The following is a 14,652-nucleotide window of genomic DNA, read 5'->3' as shown; positions in this document are numbered from 1 at the left end:
CAAGTTTTTGTCACTTTTAACTGCTTCCTAACATGTTTTACAATCCATTTTTGCTCCTTTTAGTCTTACCTAGCCCATTTTTGCCACTGCTATCCATTTTTGTGACTTTAAATCCATTTTGCCACTTTTTGCTTATTCCTGCCCATTTTTGCCCTTCTTAGCCTTTCTTGGCCCAACTTTGCCACTGTTATCCAATTTTTGTTTATTTATAGCTACTTTTTGACCATTTTTCACCAAGTATAACTAACTTTTTTCACTTTTAGTTGCATGTCACCATTTTTCCCACCCATTTAGGCTCCTTTCAGCCTTTCTTAGCCCAGTATTGCCACTGTTATCCATTTCTGTGTCTTTTTTGTCACTCTATCCAACTTTCGCACATTTTTTTTTTTTTTACAGATTTTCACCATCCTTTCCTACCCATTCACTTCACCCATTTTATCACTGTTATCCATTTTGTGTCTCTTTCAACCCATTTTGCTAATTTTAATCCAATTTTCCAGCCTGTTATCATATTTCACAAATTTTCCATCTAAATTTTTGCCAGTCTTAACCAATTTTTGACCATTTTCTGCTTTCCCCCCCCTCAATTCTTAAATATTTTTTTCCCCTTAAAGTCATCTCAGTTCCCATTACTCTATTCTCTGGCATCCTGTCGTTTGTGCACATCATGGATTTGCTATGTATTCTGACATTACATTTGAAATTGTATGGTTCAATGCACTCATCTACATTATTAACATTACCAAAAAAAGGTTTCTGAATTTTAAGAAAAAAGGTTTGTATTTTGAAAAAGGTTGTATTGTACGTGTAAATAAAGTAAGTTCATTTATTTGTTGCTTTGATAAGAAAGGTTATAATTCAGGTAAAATATAAAATATAGTCATCACAGATTAACTTTAGAATGGACTATGATTTTCTTGAGGGTTTTGGAGAGTTTAGCCAACAATAAATCCTAAGTGAGATGTAGAATATGAAATAATATTAATAGTAATCAAAAAAAAAAAAAAAACTTTAGAAAGAAAGACTGCTAAAAAATAGCGTCTTCTTCCTGACACCTGTAGTGCGTTTCCGGTTTCCGCTGAAGTTGGCAAAAAAAAAAAAAATGCGTCATCGATGTTTGTTAGAACTGAGCTTACCTTACTGCATCCCATCTGTATTCTACCTGCTTTGACAGAGAGCTGTTTTGCGGGGTCCGCAAACTCGGGGGGAAATATCCCGAACTGTCCATAGTAGAGGCCTATGACGACGATAATGAGTCGCCTAAAATAGTTATCTTTTAGTTGTGGATAACGAAGTCAACACATATCCGTACTTGCTAGTAAGTTAGCACAGGAGTTTTAACCGTTATCAGGCAAACGGTCATTTAGCTAACACCAACGTCTTTCATCTCTCAGGTGGGCGGTTACCACAGTGGACACCTCTAGAATAAGTTGTGAAAATTGTACTTCAGAGTGCTCGGTAAGTACCATCAGTTGTTTTTGCTGTAATAAATGAACATTTTGTTTATTTTGACAGTCTGTTTATAATTTATTTTGAAGGAGTTATCAGTTTGTTATTAATTCATTTATGGTAGAGACTGTATCAGTTAATATGCAAACAGGTGTTAACAATCAAACTAATCAAGGTGGATATAGGCCTGTAGTTGTTTTAAGTCCTGGGTTCCAGTGTTGTGTATGGTGCAAAGTTATAGTAGTTTGGGATTTTTGATGAGGTGTTCTTTTTTTTTTTTTTTTTCAAATTTCGCTTCTGTTTTCAATTTCAGTTTAGTTTTAATTAGTTTTTACCGCTTTTTGTTAGACTAGTCTAATTTTTGTATCAAGCTATTAGTAGTTTTAGCGTTAGTTTTTCCAGGTACTTGTCAGGGTTGAGACTCAAAAAGGCCTGAAAAAGAAAACATACATTTTTAAAAGCAAATGCAAATGGGCTGCCCTTTACTTTTCATTTATTTAGCTTATTCAAAGTTGATATTTGAATACAACTCTAGACATAAGAAATACCATTGAATGAAGTCTTCTCCAATCAAAAATGGTGATTTACACGCTAAGTCTTGGGTTTACATGTCAATCAGTATGCTGCAGTTAAAGACTAGGCTAAATTTTAGGGGGTATTCTTGTCTCTAATTTTATTTTAATTCATTTTAGTTTGTTTTGTAAGGACAACATACAGTTCAATCAGGAGAGACTTAGAAACTGGTCAGAAGATAATCAGAGGCTCTTTGATGCTTGAACTCTACAGAGACATAATGTGATTGAAGGATGTCTGCCAAGCGGCAGTCTCCAGTCCTGAAAAATGAAGCCAATGCGGAAGTGCAAAAAATTGCTATACCACGAGTGTCCACTTGAGGCTGACTGCAGAACACTGGAAGTCCTGTCTCGACACATGTTAAACAGCCAGTTTTGACACTAGAAATAACTGGTTTATAGCCTGGTTAAAAACACCAAACATGTCTCATTAGCTAGTGTCTTATTGTGCTCCCACTGTACGGGGGGTGAATTTTTTTGTACCACGATTGATGGATTATATTGATGATGAAAGCTGATTGGCACGTCTCGTTTGATTGACAGATAGCTCAGCAGGCAGAGGCTCCATTTCTGTCAACCAGAATGCTAGCTAGCAGGCTGACAGGAGGTCGCGCTTAGTGGGCAGGCTATTAGGTTGATCCAAAGGAGTGGCTTCAAGAGCTGTTTGAGTCCGCCTATTGTAAGTAGACGACTGATGTCACACAGGGTTTGTCCGATTCTTTCTACAGTCTATGGTATCTGCCCTGAGCAGCAGCAAGATCTATCCCATCGTGGAGTCCATACACTTGTGGTGGTGGTGGTTCATGATGCCATCTGAGGCTGATTAGATGAATGTTGATGGGCCTGCAGACTTGGCAGTGATAGGGAGGTGCCATGAATAAACTGGTGGAGGAGAAAGCCACATTTAAAAGGGGCAGTGGTGATATGATAGGCTAACAGTGAAGGAAGATGAGCAGTGCTATCGGATAGGTGTGACCAGGTGATGAGAACAGCTGGTAATGTTGGACTATGATAATAAACAACCTAGTTGGAGGGACTTATTGTGTTGTTGTTATTGTACATTAAAGACAGATCATATTTCACAGTACAAGCCCCTCCAGTATCAAAAGTAGCTTCTCAGTACTTTGGTTAAACTTCAACTTACTTCCTTTTTCCTTGAGTGGATTTATAGACCAGTACTTTTACTTCTGCTGAAGTAAACTGCAAACAAAGTAACTGTACTTGTACTTGAGTACAATAGTTGTCTTTTTAGGTCTTTATGAATACTAGGGATGTAAATTACCAGTTTCATCTCGATATGATACAATATCGATTCTCAGAACAACGATTCAATATTTGCCAATGTCACAAAGTCTGCCACGATTCGATTTAGATTTGATTCAATTTAGAGGCCTGCGATCGATATCAGACGATATTGTGAACCCATTTACCACAATCTGTTACTTTTCACATAAAGGGAAAAAAAACCACAATATTGATACTATTTTGGCTGCCAGCCATTACCTGCTATCTGCGCCTAGCGGTGTTGTGACTAGTGGATGGGTGGAAACTGTCATAACCAAGCATGTGGGGGAACTTTTAAAATAAAAGCATAAGGTAAAAATGGTGATTAGTAACCATGTTTATACTTTCAATCGATTTGACTGAATCATTGCTCAAACAATCGATAAGCTATATCAATCCAGATCGATGAATCGTTACACCCCTAATGAATACAAGTGTTGCTTCTGCAAAGTAGACTTGTAGCTCACATTAAGTGACGCCTACATGAAGCCTAATGTGAGTGTTTTCAGAAATTAGCCATGCCTATAACGAAAAATTTGATTGATTTGATGCAAAAATGATTAACCCGTAAATAGCATGATTGTTTTGTTCTTGAGCTGTGAATTGATTATTGTTTCTGATTTACCATAAATGTTATAATTATTTTTCTTTTTGTAACACTTATTCATGTGATCTCTCAACATGAGTTTTTTTTGCACTTGGTGATTCTCATAATGAGCTGTCCAAATGATTTTATAATGACAGAAATACTAAATGTTCAGTTGTGTGGGATCGTGCTTTGATAGATGTTTTTGAGACCACTTCAGAATAAGAGATAAACTTGAAACGTCTATTTTTTCTAAAGTAAGAAACTAGATTGAAACCCTCCAGTCAGTCTCTGTCCACCTCTGGCCCAGCAATGTATTCAGTTTAGAGGAGATGCAGCTCATCCACAGAGGGATCCAGGGCCACCAGTGCATGCTAATAGGGCAGCTCCCTGGACCTGCACTCTCTCATCACACAACCTTTCTGCACAACTCACTGCTGATGTGTATTTTAGACACTGCTGCAGCCCGCTCTCCTCTTTCTTGCTGCCTTGCGCGCTCACCTTCCTGTTTCTGTCTTACTATATTTCTGAGACTCACATGTATGTGGATGTATGAGTGCACCCACACATATACACAAACATGCAGATACACAGCAGGAGTGGGGCCCGCAGCTCCTGGGTGTTTTGCGGGTTGGATTCACACCAATGCTTTCTCTGACTGCACTATTGTTATTTAAATGTGGGAGGGCGATCAGCAGCAAGCATTAATGGCATCCTCAGCACTGTGGATGAAGCACCAGACACACACACCTACTCACAAAAAACATACACTCATAGACATCCACACTTGCACGTGTGGACACACACTTTTACGCACAGCCTTGTGGATGCACCTTGAGGGCCATATGAATAACAAATACCTCTGCCATCTGCAATACCACAGAGTATTTTCAACCATTTCGGCACATTAGTCAGCAGTCCTTTGACTTGGGCTCTGCACGCACGGCTTGGTGCATTAGCAATGCCCTCCTGCGCTGCGATACACCGCATTTAAGGGTGCAGTGTGGAGAGAAGTTTGTTTTCTAAGATTAAAGTTTACGTCGCTGATCTGACCTTGTCCTCCTGAGTTTGATGTAGTGGGAGGTGCTTGAGTTGTTTGCTCCGGCGATGTTTTGTTCTGTCAAGGCCAATCAGAGCGAAGCTTGAATACCTGTGCTGATGGTATCGTTTTAAACTGGTGAAGAGCTCCCCCACCCTCTCGACACTAGCAGAGTAAATGGGATTAGACAGGCACCCCTGGCCATTAACACTTGATCCTTACCTGCTTTCCTCCTACAGAGAAAGAGTTGGACATGTTACCTTTGGAGCCACATGATATCAACTTACTCATCTGCTTATAGTTACTTAGAGTAAAGTATTTATCAGACTACAGTTAAGGTGTTCTTTGTCATTTTTCTTGGGCTGTTGAAGCCAACTAAGGGCAGTGAAGTTAGGATTTCTTAAAACTGCCAGGTAAAGCACTTGCTGTGGAATGTAATCATTAGAAAGGGTGTTTAACAATTTGTTTCACTGAGGCTATCTCCTAAAGCATTCTAAAAGTTGCCTTTATCTGTTAATTTTGGCATCGCAAAAACAGAAAAAAATGAACTGTGATTAAAAAAAATGATATACTTTTTTTTCCATCTTTCTAATCCCAGCAAAAGGGCATTAATCTCCTTTCTTTGTAGTAGCCTTGATACCAGATTTTTTAACTGTGATACATACTTAAAATCAATGAAATATTGAAATATCGCACTAACAACAATAGACGTCCTGGGCCACCAATATTCTTTTTCTAATTATAGAGAAAAACAGTGCATAGAGTTGAAAACGGGAATGAGGGAGCGGGGACTGACGTGCTGAAGGAGCCCCAGGCCAGTCGTAAACCCAGGCTGCCCGCATACATGGGACATGACCTAAGTGCCAGGCCATCTGCACCCGAAAGTAATTTCTTTTCAGTAACCAAATACTTTAGTCACACTGCACACTGTATATAAATTGCACCAATATGTAGGCAGTGTTTTAATCCCTAAATGTGTCCTATTCTCTTGTGCAATTTACACAGTGTGAAGGAGATTGCTTACAACTTTTTAATGGATTAATTCTTCACTTACGCACCTGTTTAATGAAGTAGCCTATTTGTTTCCTATGGCTATGAATCACTGACATTACTGAGACTGTGTTGTTTAAAAACATGATATAGAAAATAAAGCAGTGAGGGGAGATGTTGATGGCTCATCCTCACAGTCAGACACAAAACTAGAGCAAGGTAGGCATGGGTACCGAATTTGGTACTTTTGTAGGTACCAACGAGTACCGATTCATGTAAAATCAAACAGTACCATGTTTCGGTACCTAAACACATCCATGACTGCAAGAGAGTGGAAGAATAGTCAATTTCCATGCTGGACATGAATGCAGCGTTGCATGCATGAGAGTAATAATGTCGGTAGCAGCTCACTGAATCAACAAAACAAGCATGGCTGATAGGAAGAGAGATAGGAGAGTTCAAGGTTTACCATGGCAAAACTTCTAACCTGAGGAAGCAGTGGAATAATTGATGATTCAGATCGGCCCCGGCTGTTTCCTGCTCGTTCGCCGCCCTCTCTCTTGTACCGAATCCTCGCTTTGAACACCGTGATTTGCCCATTTATCATGTGGATAACAACCATGAAAATACACTTGATAAAGTTATACGTTTGTTCACTCAGTCACCTTAGAGACACTAGATTAAGGCATGGTATGGACTGACTAGTGTGAGTGCGTCCAAAAAATGCTCTGCACCTCTCCAACTTGGCACAGCTGATGCTGTAAGAAGCTCTCTGTCAGGATGGATGGATTAAGGGTGATTTTGAAGGAATGACAGAGCCACGGGCTCGTCCTATTTTCATCGCAGAATGAAACAATTTGCCACTTTCTATTAATTTTTGCAGTAAATACAAATAGAATGTAACAAATCCTGTGTGCACGTTTCGGGTGTGTGACGTTTAATAGTACTAAGGCTCCGATATGCTCCTGCATGGACAGTCACATGATTGATTGATGAGTGAGGAGCAGACTCTGCTCTTACCAGGGAAAGATGACATCTTAGTTTGTTGGAAAAAGAACTACATAAGGAAAGAAGATGTTCAGTACACATAGTTGATGGTCGACGAAGTAGTTTGTTTACTTTCAGTGTTTCCCCTACCATTCTATTGGGAGGGTGCCCTGCCCAGCCAACGGCACCCCTCTCCCCCCTTGAACGTCGACTGTATTTTATTTAATTGTTTTTTATATATAGCGCCAGATCACAACAGAAGCAATTTAAAGATAACTTTCCTATGGAGCAGGTTTTACTTGGTCCTTTTATTAAACAAACTAAATAGCCCAAAGTTATTTATCCTGTTTAAATTAATGTATTTAATTTCTAAGTCCTGGTTTTCTGCCCGTGCCCTCTGACTACATGAGCAGAGCTGAGCAAACTGCTCACTGAGCAGAGAGCCCCGCCCCCTCCTCTCTGTGTCAGAGCTGCCGTCACGTGTGTGAGGGTATGCTTTGACTCAGCATCATGAGAGACTTTTCCAATGCAAGTGATTTACCCTCTAAAGTTGTGTATGAACCGATGTCTCGCTTGTTTTACGTCAGCGATAGTTACATGAGCGCTGAATTTCGGCGCGAGATTGCAGCAATTGCGCACAATTTATTAAATTCTCGCAACAAGTCTGACACTTGTAATGCAGTAAAATCCTGCCATCCCTGGTATACAATGCTGGAAACTGTCAAACCGGTGGGAAACGTGGTCAGAATCAGCAGCAATGGGTTCATGTCCGCACCAGCTACCTCCTGGTCTTCTCACCACGGCAGGCAGAAATACACACGGCCCCTCACAGGTGTGTGGGGGCAGGTGTGCTGTTAATAACGGAGGGGATCAGTTCCTATACATACTATGACCGAGCGGCCCCTCTGCGGGTCACCTGACAATCATTTTAATATTTTAACATTCAGTCATCAGGGATCAGTAAACTTGTGGATGACCCCTTTTGTCGTTTTATTTTTCCGTGCATATTTCTCATAGCGCCTGGCACTATTGGCGATATTTATGATCGATATTTATGATCGATATTTATGATCGATATTTATGCTCGTAAATAAACCTCATCAACATGCAGATTACCGCAGAATCTTTTCAACCTTTATTAACGTAGGAGTGTTGACAAAAGATCACACAGGCATAGAGACAACAGAAGGAGACAGAGGCATGCGTTTGTGTGAATGATAATATGGAAGAGAGAGAAAATGAGTAGATAAAGTCAGTGGAGAGAAATCAATCATCATTAAGAACATTCACCAAAACACATAATCTAACCTATTAAAAATGTTACATGTTACAACAAATGGTTTCCTAAATAAATTGTTTTGGTTATTAGTTAAATCTTTCAGATGTCAGACTCATTTGCATGTAGGGATGCCTTTTTGAGAAAGGTACCCATCCCTAATGCCAGATGGATTTGTTTAACACATCCTTCTGGAAAACCTCCCTTAGAGTCTATTTGGGAAAGGGCAGAACCTTTGAAAAAACTTGTAAGGTGATTGGATGAACATTCTGTCTTTCAGATCTTTATGGGCCAATCAGAGCAACAAAACACATGACATTGTATCTGCTACTGAGGTGCGCCACTACCAAGGAGTAAACTCCATAGAGAACTGCATAACGCAAACCATGGCGACTGCAGACACGTCAGTACACGACTTCTGTCGTTTTCGAAAAGAAAACAACTCAATGCTGTTCTTTGTTCTTCTTTTAACGAAGAAATGTCATCAAGTTCTGATAAAACTGACGCCATAGCAGCTTGTGGAAGACACTTTTCTATTCCATCAAGACTGTGTCCGGGTGCACAAAGCAAGGATTATAAAGACATGGTTTGAAGAGTTTGATGTGGAAGAACCTGACTGGCCATTTAGAGCTCTGACCTCAACCCCATTGAGCACCTTTGGGATGAACTGGAGCGAGGATTGCGAGCCAGGTCGGGACTTTTGGGAAAATGCGTGCTGAAAAGCATTAAGCATAGGCGGAGTACTTATCAACTCTAATCAAATTTAAAGCTTCTTAGTGTATTCAATCTTGGAAGTAATTGATTTCAGTGCAGATTTTAAAGATGAAAAAAACCCAACTATCTAAAGAAATACAAAAAACCCCCAAATGGCTGTCCCATTACAAACTGCCAGTTCATTTGTGAGAGTTATGTGCTCGTGAGCTCATGAGCATCATTAAGATGTAGTTATTTGAGACTTTTAGATGTTTCTAAATACCTGCTCGTGTGTTTGAATCCGTGCAGTTGTTGCAAAAGCCAGACTATGCATTTTTGTGTTTTGTGTGTGTTCTAAGGAGTGCATTTGTTTGAGACTTGTGTGTGTGTTGCACAGTGTTGTCAGAAGTGATCCCATTTTCATTACTCACTGACTCAAAGAAGGAGGTGAGGCCCTGGCTTGCAGCAGTGATAAATGCATTACCCCAATAAACCCTGTCTCCACTGAGGTGCTGAATGCTGACACACACACACACACGCACAAATGCAGAAGCACACACAAATGCTCTGAAACAGGGAGAGAAAGGAGGTTCGTGACGGAGAGAAGAGGGATGGATAGATAAAGGGAGTAAAGAGACAATCAGATGGCAAGAGAAAGACAGTGACAGGTAAGAGGAGATGAGAAAAAGGAGATTGAGAGAGAAAAAACAACAGCGATGGGAAGACAGGGAAAAGTGACAGGTGCCTAGGAAAAGAGAGCGACAGGAAGGAAGGGAGACGGAGGAAAAGAGGCAGACAGGCAGTGGGAGGGAGGTGGGAGGAGGTGAGGGGAGCAGAGACAGAAGGTTAGGGGTAGAGGGGTGCTAATGGCTGTATGCAGAACAGGACTTTGGGGCATGCAGGGGGTTGTGGGGGCAAAGGGATGTGTGTGTGTTTGTGTGTGTGGCTGGAGAGAGATATAGATGGAGTGATGCAAGGGAGGAGGGAGATGGGAGGTGAAGGATCAGTGGTGTCCAGCTGGCCTCTTCCTCTGCCCCTCATTAGAGCAGCACAGGTCTGTCGCGAATAGTAATCCGTGAGGAGACGAGGGAGAAGATGTATATGGTGTGTAGAAAGTGTGGGCTTTAAAGAGAGTGGGTATGTCTATGTGCATTTGTAATGTGTTTCTCAGTCTCTAGCAAGCATGCAGCATACACATTATACTTTTGCACGCAATCAGAAAAGGCAGAATTATTGTGTTGGACTGACTAAAACTGTATTTTTAAATACATGTAAATGTGTTTCCCAACTTGACTTGTACTAAGTAGAATTTCTTGAAATCAGACAAACACACCTAGGTAATACAGCTGAAGACTGATTTACTCTAATATGTATACAACTCACCTAAACAAACTGATATGTGGCAGGGGACAACTCAGTCTCAGTCTGTTCATCAGCATGTTTTGCTCTGATATTAAAGAGCAGCCAGGTAGCCAAACGTCACCTGTTTGTGTCATTGCAATTAATTTGTAGCGCAGCAATGAGGTAAAAAACAAAGTTTGATGTTTGTAATAACAGCACTACACAGCGAGTGTGCTCAGCATGTCTGTTGGCCTGTCTGGGACTTTAACACAAGCTGTGAGCTGCAATGGATCAACTTGGTTTGACTGCAGTGATGTGTTTAATATCAGGCTTAAAATATGTGTTTTAAGTCACTGATGACTTGTTTGCTTTAAGCCCATGTTGATTAAAAGAAGCTGGATGTGATGTTGAACAGGGTTAGAGGAGTAGCTTTAAAAACAGTAGCTCCAAACACTCATTGTCACTCTGCAAAGTTATGTCAACGATAAACTAGCTATTTCACTATTAAAGTCCATAGTGTTTTTTTTTTCCTTTTTGCTTGAGTGCTTTTATTATGAATGCCTATGTCATTAAATGTAGTTGGCACAGTTGCAGCTTGACGCCTCAGCAGGAGAGAAATGAAACTTAAAACCCCAGGAGCAGTTACAATGACATGAACACAGAATGACATATAGAATATTTTCTCTGGAATCATATGCTCGGATAAGAGTTGGTGCCATCACAGGCTTTTGTGGTGAAAGAAGGGGAGTTGTTACACCTGAATATGCATTTGAGCATGTAATCTGAATTAATTTTATTATACCACCATGATACAATCACTGTTGAGAGCAACAAAACAAATCACCCAGCCCTACTGTGAAGTCGAGGATAAGCCATGTTGTCTTCTGCCATTAGATATCACCATATAGGGTTAACTGTGTATTTTATTTGTACCAAAAGTAAACTATAGGACATGTACAAAATGTAGGGCTGTAAAATTTGTAATGTTTTCGCAGTACGTGTTTTCACTGTTAGAAGGCAGCTTACAACCAGCAATCGATAACTAACTTCTTAGCAAGGCCAACAGAAAGAAGATCCATAGTGACCAACTACAAGGAGGCCTGTCCCTAAATAGCATGATAGAATCTAAACAACATTTGTCACTAAATCAATTTCCCCCTGAGCTTGTACACAGTGAGGAGGACTGTAGTCCAGTTAAATATCCTAATGAAGCTACTGTACAACCATACCTCAACTTTATTGTTCATACAGATGTACTGAACATTTAAGCACACATTGAATCTATAACTTGACCAAAGTCCTGTTCTTTGATTTGTTTATGTATGTATCAGTGCTTAGTTGGACATTGGTGACCACACTTCCTCTGCACTCTGCTGCTTTGTGTAGGAACAGCAGCATAAACCCAAGACAGGAGCCATTTAATTCATCATGTGACAAGAACAGGGAGAGTAGACCCCAGACCCATGTAAACAGGCAGCTAACTGACAACACAATTTAGTTGTGTTCATGTAGACTCAGGCTGGCTGCAAGCATATACCCTCTGGACAGACACTGGGGAAACAAAAAGACAGAATTTAGGAGATATAATTTTTGCCATCTATTTAGATCATGTCTTTCCTCTTTGTGTGCAGGATAGGTACCATTTGTGTTGTAAATGTTGCTGCAACTAAGAGCAATGAAGAAGTTAAAATCCTTTATTTTCACTTGGAAGAGTTCTGCCACTGTTCTTCTACTGTTGTGCTTCTCTGTTGACCTCACATACTTTCACTGTCCTGCCCTTGACCACAAAAATAACATCTGGTGTGCTTTCACTGCCAGACTGTGAATGCAGTGGTCTTACCCTTTTACAGGGAGTGTCCCTAATAGTTTTTCAAAATACCCAATTTTTCAAGAGCATTGATGTGTTTACAAATCTATTGGTGGAGAAATTAACTCAAATTAGTATCCTGTTTCCATTGATGCAGATGATGCTAAATTTCGCAAATATTGCATTCTTTAGCTTTTGGGAAAATGTATCCTGATGGATACAAGTTAAAAGTATTTGGGCATTATTGTGGTTAATACCAGCTGGATGTGTATATTTATTTTGTCCAAATGTAAAGGAGAGTAAAGAAAAACTAGTTATGTTAATGGTGAGTAACCTTCAGTTCGGGAAAATGTAAGTTTGCTGTAAACTAGCTAGAATAACTTAAAATAAAGGAAACTTATTACGTAATTTTTAAAGCAATACAAACTGAAAGAAATAGCATTTGTTGAGTAGTTAAGTGATTTTAATTTAGATTAACTTGATTTTACTTGTACATGCCACCTGGTATTTATCTTCTGTTAAATTTCCAAAGTTGAACTGAGCTTTGGAAACTTTACTATACTTTCTAAAATTCTGTTTGAATTTAACTCATAAGGATGTTAAATGACTATGATTTTTGTTAGAGCTACATGCTCCTCATCTTCTGCTATTTGCACTCATTGATTTCACATAATTATGATTTACCATTTATTCCACCCAAATGCCACTCTGTGCTGTTAACTTGGGTAACAATGACTGAAGGGTGATACGGGATGGGTTCCTAAAATAAATTTAGCTCACCTATCATGTGATGCTATATTTTTTCCCTACAGGCAGGACCTCGTTAACTGAGTGCGAAAGTGTCTAACAACAAAAATGATTAGAACATGTGATTAAAGAATCTTAACAGTGATGACTGCATAACGGGTAACATAAAAGCCCAGTTAAACAGTTTACTTTGACTTTCAGTCTAAAAGCAAAATGCCCAAGGGCATGCTGGGAACACTTTGTGGATTAAGGAATGATTGAAAAATAGTTTGAGTACAACAATAGGTTTAGATAAGAATACCTTAAGTATTAGGCTAACTATTTATGAAAAACTAAAAATGTGATCTAATAAGTCTGAAATTGCTGCTTTGAATTTCCAAGTTAACACAACTCAATAATTTTAACAAGCTTTCACTGTTCAGTCTTATAGTCTACTTAGTGCACATGTAATTGGATGTATATACGATGAGCAAGATTGTAAAGGTGTGTATTGAGGTGTGTGATGGTGCTTATGTGGACATTTTAATGAATGTTTGGTAAGGGGAAAAATGTGTATTTTTTAACGTGGCTACTCCTTAGTGTGTGTAATTATTCAACATTGTGACTGTATACAACATATATGTGTATTACATGGTGTGAGTAAGTGCATGGATTCGTGTTTGTGCACCTTGGCAGAGGAATATTTAGAATAGGGCCTGTGTACGCAGCTTGTTTTATGAATATACTGTATGGCTGTGCATGTGTGCACTGTAACTCCTAATCACTCTCTATCTCTCCTTCTCTCTCTCTTTCTGCTTTTTTTCTCTCTCCCTTGCCTCCTGGCCCTACACCTCTGGTAATGAGGTGAGGGTTGGTGCGGATCAGAACCCTTAGTGGAGTGGACCGGCCCCGCTCTCAGTCGCAACTACATGCGGGTCAGGCCTCCCTCATTAGCCGCCATCACAGTGACATCACAGGCAAAAGTGCCGGTGTGCAAATTGAAAACAGCAAGTTCACCGAATCAAATCAGAACCTCAGACCTGGAACATTTAGAAGAGGGAGAAAAAAAAGTAAAGCAGTTTTTTTTTTAAGTCTTTTTGGGATTCTTAAGGAATTAGAGGAGTCATGCGTGGTGCGTTTGGGGGGGGTCAGATAGGAAAAACGAGGGGCCGCAAGGGGAGGAGGACAGAATACAATTAAAAAGGAGCAGAGAGTCAAGGGGACTGACCTGGTGATGGGAGAGGAGAGGAGGGGAGAGGGGGCAGTTCTTAGTGCACGTGCATCACATAATGAAAGGTTGAACTTTGTGTGGCCAGGGTGGCATACCAAATCAACTCACCCTGGGAGTATTGAGAGAGAGAGAGAAAGAGAAGAAGGAGAGAAGAGAGAGCGGACTGCATGGTGAGAGAGGGAGGGAGGAGAAATGGAAACAACAGGCGACCTGAACCAAAGAGGCAAAGGCGAAGGAGAGGCTGAGACTTTAACGAGGGACGAGGGAGGTAGAAGGGAACTGAACCTGGGAGGGACAGAGGGAAGCAGCCCGACTCGCTGAATGAGTGTAGAGGAGAAGGCTGGAGAAGGAACGGAGGGAGAGACGGGAGAGAGTGAGAGGCCCCCGCTACGTGGCTGCCACGGGGGCCTGAGTGACAGAAATTAATAATTAGTGACAATGATTGACAGCGCTCCCTCCATCTGCGGCTCTCTGCCGCCTCACAACGCCTGCCTCCGCCAGCGACCGCGGGCACAATGAGCTCCAGAGGGATTGTGGGAGACGCACTTGATTGACAACTGCCTCCTGGAGAGACAAGGGGAGGGTGGAGGGGTGAGCAGGAGCCGAGGAGAAAGGCTATGGTGAAAGAGAGGAGGGTAGGTGTACAAGAGGGAGGGATGGAGGGGAGAGGT

General features: G+C 40.6%; 1 long non-coding RNA gene across 2 annotated transcripts in view; it reads left to right on the top strand.

Annotated features, from left to right (window-relative positions):
* Positions 1 to 1,126: 1,126 nt before the first annotated feature.
* Positions 1,127 to 14,652, top strand: part of LOC121514037 — a 185,334-nt gene continuing 171,808 nt past the window's right edge. For both annotated transcript variants that reach the window (XR_005992249.1, XR_005992248.1), the window contains exons 1-2: positions 1,127 to 1,318; positions 1,395 to 1,458. This is a non-coding gene — a long non-coding RNA (uncharacterized LOC121514037). The remainder of the gene's footprint in view (positions 1,319 to 1,394; positions 1,459 to 14,652) is intronic.

Source organism: Cheilinus undulatus, linkage group 8 (genome assembly GCF_018320785.1).
Source record: "Cheilinus undulatus linkage group 8, ASM1832078v1, whole genome shotgun sequence".
In the NCBI taxonomy this organism is placed as follows: Eukaryota; Metazoa; Chordata; class Actinopteri; order Labriformes; family Labridae; genus Cheilinus; species Cheilinus undulatus.
Note: the sequence above shows the minus strand (reverse complement) of the source record. Positions and strands in the feature narration are given on the sequence as shown.